This window comes from Ochotona princeps, chromosome 5 (genome assembly GCF_030435755.1).
Source record: "Ochotona princeps isolate mOchPri1 chromosome 5, mOchPri1.hap1, whole genome shotgun sequence".
NCBI lineage: Eukaryota > Metazoa > Chordata > Mammalia > Lagomorpha > Ochotonidae > Ochotona > Ochotona princeps.
Genome location: NC_080836.1, coordinates 90,220,415 through 90,226,521, shown reverse-complemented (window position 1 = coordinate 90,226,521; position 6,107 = coordinate 90,220,415). Strand labels below are relative to the sequence as shown.

The following is a 6,107-nucleotide window of genomic DNA, read 5'->3' as shown; positions in this document are numbered from 1 at the left end:
ATGATTGTGGAACAGAGTTTCAATACTTAGAACCTGTGAGTCAGTTCCCTCAGAACTGTCTTTTTTGTCACCTGCCTTTGTCTTTTCTTCCCTACCTGTCTTATTGAGTTTTTTCTGCATAGTAGAGGCTATTCAGGGGGCTGATCTCTTTTCTGTGTATGGGGACCCAATGTGTGTGGGAGAATGACAACTGCCAAGGCTAAAGTAATTCTCCATTGAGAAGTGAAGAGATATGTTGTGGCTGTGGACCTGGGCCATAGTCCTGTAAACAGCTTTATTTGTCATCCAGATAATGATTTGATCTTCCAAAGTTGAGGCAGTAGTGGTGGTTGGAGAGTTGAGATTAATTATCACCTTTAAATTTCCACCAGATACTAGTGCAGTAAATGTCAGTTCAGTAGAAGCTTCTCTGTGAATGGGGTTGATTATTTCCTCCTCCAGGGCAAAGCTAGGGCTATACAGGAAGTATGAAATAAAATTAGGGAATCCTTGGGAGAAGTAAGAATGAAGGAGGCTAATAGAAGGTGGGATTTTGTAATGTCTTTTGGGTAGATAGGTAACTCAATGGGGAAATGAGTGAAATGTTTAGTGGCATAGCCAGGAGTAAACTGTTGCCTCAGACTGTTTAATCACATTTTATTTCTTGTAATACACAGAACCATCATAGATTCCCTAGTGTCATGGGAATTGCCAAAAATGAGACATTAAGAATTATTTGTTGAGTATACTAAATTCTGGTGAAGATTTATGTCTCGTAGACTTAATACAAGATCTAACAAACTAAAGGGTTGCATGAAAGAAAGCAGGGCAAAAACAAAACCCTGTCTTTCCAGTCTAAATAAAGATTATACTTGGACTCACAAAGCACTTAGCAGAAATAAGCAGAGGTTAGTTTGAGATACTCTAATAGGAAATGTTTGGAAAGAAAGAAAAATGTTCATATGTATACTATATAAAATATAATATGAATTTAAGACTTAAAAAAAGTTTCATCTGTATTTTTAAACTAAACATGAAGACAGTATCCTAGATTGAACCTAGGTGAGATTGCACATAGATGAAAATGCGAAGTTATTTCCTTTGTGTTAAATGGAAAATTGTTAGGATCAGTGATGCCAGGTTGAAAGACAAAAAGAGGGGAAAAAATCTAATCAGGAAATGCGAAAGTTGAGATTTTGGTGAATTAACTCACCCTATGACTCATCCCAGATGTATTAAGTTTTCACATTTAGCAGCTTCTTCATTGAAAATACTAAATACCATCTGTCTCTTGGAGATGAGTTCATGTTAGTCTTAAAGCCTTAAATTTCACATTTCCTAATTCTCTTGTTTGGAAATAAATAACCTTTATGTTGTAGTGGCATGGTCTTGGGATTGTAATGTTTTTGCCCAACTGGGAGGAATAAGTAAAAAAAAAAAAAATTCCAAAACAAAGCTCTTGGGTTGTGAAATGTTCTGTGGGTCAAAGAAGGTTGTTTCTTGGTACAAGTTACTTCGACTGAATTTATCCCTGGGCTTCTTTTTTAAGATTATGTTTCTTGCCTATTTAGCCAAATCTCTCCTTCATTATATTTGAACCCACATGCCAAAACTGAAATGGGAAATACCTGTCGGGCCCAATCAGAATTCTGGGAAACTGCTTCTAAAAGGCCAAAGAATAGCCCTTCTATGTATTCCTATCCCCCTTTCTCAACAACACCTTTTCTTTTCTTTCTTTCTTTTTTTTTTTTAAGAGTAGAAAAACACTATTTGGTTTGCGCAAGAATTTGACCTTGCACATTTTAAGTCCTTCAAGTAGGAACTGGGAAAAGGAGGCTTAACAGCACTCACTATACAAATACAAGAGGGATCATGATGTGTAACAAAAGGGGGCAAGGGTGCTGTGCTTTGGGGACCCTCAGGACAAAGCTGCATATGCAAAATTAGAACGGGCACCAAGTAAGAATAGAAATTCTTTAATTCCAAGATTTGCTTCCAGTTAGAACCTGGTCACTAACATGTCTGTGACTCTGGGCAAGTGACATCACCTCATTTTCCCTCAAGTGATGGGATAGGAGCAAGTTGTTTTAAAACAATATGTAGGTGGTACAGATGTAGAATATGTAAATAAAGAATTAATTTTGGAGCAAGTATTCATATCATGTGGCTGTCTGGGTTGTAGCCCCAAGATAAATATTCCTGAGATCATGTAGTGTTTTGTTTTGACCCAGGCATTCTGTATTTTAATTCTTAGCATTCCAAGGCTCCCAAAATTGGGCCCCCATGTGTCTTTCCAATTTCTGCTCTCAGCGCTTTCCTGTACATGCACGTTTCTTTTTCTGCAAATGTTCTTGCATTGATTCCTCCCCTTGGTTCATGCTGCTCAACTTTCCATCATGAATACGTGTTTCCTCACATTATGCTGTTCATCCCTTTCTGACAGTTTCATATGGTTTTATCTTTCTCTAAATCAAGGCTTCTTAACCTTAGCACAATTTACATTGGGTGGCAAATATTCCCCCCACCCCCAAGGAAGCTTACAGAGGGGCTAACTAATTCACTGTAGGATGTTAAACACTATTTCTAATCTTTACCCGTTAGATATCAATAGTACCCCCACCTTTCTTCAAGTAATAAAAACTGGTAATTTTTTCAGAGATTGCGAATTATCCCCTGGTGTGGCAAATTACCCTCCATCTTATTCGCAGTAGGAATAGGCTCAAAGCCAGCTGACCTGAGTTTAAAATTTGGCTTTTTGACTTCTTGTTCCATGACCTTGAATGATTTAAACTCTCTGAGATTTGCTTTCTCGTGTACCATGTGCTAATAATCTTTTCAGACTGGCAATGTTATGAGAATTATGTGAGTTTTAGAAGAGGTATAGGCTTGTTTGGGATTGTTCAGCAATCCTAGGGAAGGGACCCTCCAAAAGCTGGTTGGTGTGGTTTAAGGAGCTTTTAAGAGAAAATTACTCCTCTAAAAAGCACCAGGACAACATAGCAACAACAACACTAACAACACACTCACATAGGGTGCTATTTATCCATCAATGCTCTAAGCACATTATATAAAGTACTCTTGCAAAAAATAATGGCTGGAGAGTCAAGAGTGATTCCGAGAACATCTTGGTAATTCATATTCAACTAATGTCTGGCACAGCCCAACTCATCCATGGCTGCATTGTTAGGAGCAAAAGAACTGTGACTAATGCTTATAGACCATTTAAACACTCTATTATATGTCACCTGTGTCACATTTGTGGGTTCCCTCTCCTCTCCCCATGCAAAGGGGATGGAGTTACTCTCCTCCAATTGCCTGGTGTATTTTGAAAGCATCCTGGGTGCTCTCAGGACCATATATGTGAGCAGTGATCAGCAGCAGGGCACCTGTGATCTTCATAAGGGAAAAACAGCAGTGAGATGTGAGTTGTTATAAGGACCATATCCACACATGTTATGTATATAGTCCTAGTCTCTAAATCTGGGAAATTTATTTCATTCTTGGTATTGCTAGTCTTCTTCCTCTTGCTCTTGCAATAGGTGAGACTCTTATGAGCTATTCAAGGCACCCATCATCCTCACTTGCCCACAGGACTATAGTTGCTCATTATTTCTACTGGGCTGATGTAACCATTACAGGCTGCCTATTAAGCATGTGGAAAAAAATCACAACTATAGAAATTTTCACTAATTTATCATATTAGAGTGTCAAGTGATGTACTTAAAATGACATGCCCTGTGGAGCTTCTAATTGTAACCTTCCATGCCAAGATGCTGCCAACAGTGGTACTGTAACTCATGTATACACCTGTACTAAAGAAGGCTCCTGTGGCCTGTGTTCTTCATGCACTTGTTGAGAAGCTTTGGAAAAGGTTACTGCAGACTTAGATAATCTTCCATTAGGCATACCTTTAATCTGAGTAGGCTGGCTCAATTTTGTTAAAATACTGTTATGTGTCATGTGACTACTATTGCTGCAATTTGGCCAGGGTTTTCTGGTTTTCTACTTTCTGGGTACGTAATGGAATTGTATCTCTTTCTGCCTTGGTATTCACGGCAGAAATACCATGTGCTAGTGTCAGCGAATGAGTAGTGAGTATAACTAAGGAGTGGCACTTCCTGGCTGTATTAGTGTTTAATTACTGTAGCATAATCCCTGAGCCAGACTAATTTTACGGGGAAAAGAAGGTTATTTTGTCTTGTGGTTTTAGAGACTGAGAGTCCAAATTTGGGCAGGCCCCAGTGGTCTGACCCCTGGCAATGGCATTCTTAGTCTCAGACTATCACATGGACTTGATGGTATAGTACATCATGTGGATGGACAAAAGAAACACATATGTCTGTCTTTGTGCCTAAGCCATAAGGATACAATGAAGGAGACTGAATCCTACAGCCTAACCCAATCTAATCACTTCATTGAGACCCTGCTTTTCATCGCTACAGTTGGATTAAAATTCTGCCTCTTGGTACAATCACCATAAGGCTTTGGGAGCTAAACTGCGATAGAAGTTCACAGACTAAATAGTCAAACCATAGCACAGGCTAATGCATTCAGTGCCTGCTTTGGAAGGTTTCAGCACTTTCTCTACTCAAGTGATAATGATGCTGCAGTTACTGTCTGCCTCATTGATCTTCATCTTGTAGTGATGAACATAGTAGCACAGAATCTTTAGACAAGTCACAAGGGATGAGTTTCACAAGCAAGCAATGAATCCTTGTTATTTCAGCTTCTGATGTTGATAGGCAGTGGGTGGGTGGGTAGGGCAAGGCTGTTGTCGAAGCACTACCTATCCATACTGCCGCATTTGACCCAGCTTCCTGTCTCATTCCAGTGGAAGCCCAGGACAGCTCCCAATTCTGCAAAGCACAATTCACCATCTTTAATTCTTACTCTCGCATATACTTCTAATTTCCACTGACCACACTGAAGCTACCTAGATATTAGAGGGTCTGGAAAATCTTCTGTTCTTAGCATATATTTACCCTAATATAGTCACATGTGATAAAAGCGTATGTTTAAAGATGACAGGGACCCCTGGAGCGCATTCAGACCACTGGTATTGGGAACCTTGCATTATATCTCAGTTTGCATAATGATACCTTACCAGGGCCCGGTGATTTTTATTTACTTCAAGGCACTGTCACATAAATTATCCCATTGAATGAGCTGGTAGTTTTAATCTGCCTGGTTTGGTTTTCATTACAAAGGGAAAGGTCACAGGCAGTTGCTGGCCAGAGGGAGAATCCTTCCAGGTCTTTGTTTTCTCCTGATGTAGTTCTAAGTTCATCCTGTGATAGAAAGTTCTGGGCAAGAAACCCCAGGGGCCCTCTGAAAGATCACTGTGTTACCGTGCTTGGAGATTGCTGGTGACACACAATCATAAGGAAGCTGCCCTATTCAATTTGATCTCTTAATGATATTATGACCAAAATGACAAGGTCCATACTTTTGTCACTGAAAGTGCTTACGTAAGATACAGCACTAGTGTTTATGATTATTCTGGTTCAGAGTTTTAAAAAAAATACTGATTCACTTGTTGGAAATTTACTTTCCTGGTTTCTTTTTTTTTTTTTTTGTAATTCATTCCACTCCTCTGTCACCACTTACTCTTTTCTGTCTTTGTTCTTGTGTTCACTTGTGTCATCTATATGATAGAATATAGCTTTCCGAGCCTCAGCATGGTTCTACTCTGTTTTTTTTTTAATTTGTTTGTTTCTTTGAAAGGCAGAACAAGAAAAGATTATTAAATACTTGCCTGGCAGGGGAGATACCATGATCATGCAGGTGGTTTTCCCTGCACTTGGGAGGTGCTGACCCCTGCGATTTCCCCAAATGTGGGAAACTCGACTGCATAATTTGTGGTAGTGGGGGACTGCGTTTGCACTCTCCCCTCTGTAAAAAAGAAAAAAAAAGATTATTAGGAAGATAGAGAGATAGAGATGGAGTTAGGGAGGAAGGGAGGGAAGAAGTGAGACACATACACATACAAAGAGAGAGAGAGACAGAGAGACAGAGAGAGAGGGAGAGAGAGAGAGAAATGTTTTCTATCTGCTGTTTCACTCCACAAATGGCCACAATGACTAGGGATGAGTCAGGCCATTGTCAGAAGCTTAGAGCTTTTATGTGCA

General features: G+C 39.6%; 1 pseudogene; it reads left to right on the top strand.

The window, feature by feature from the left end:
- The first annotated feature begins 5,726 nt into the window (after positions 1-5,726).
- Positions 5,727-5,872, top strand: LOC118757977 (U1 spliceosomal RNA; annotated as a pseudogene).
- The last annotated feature ends 235 nt before the right edge of the window (positions 5,873-6,107 follow it).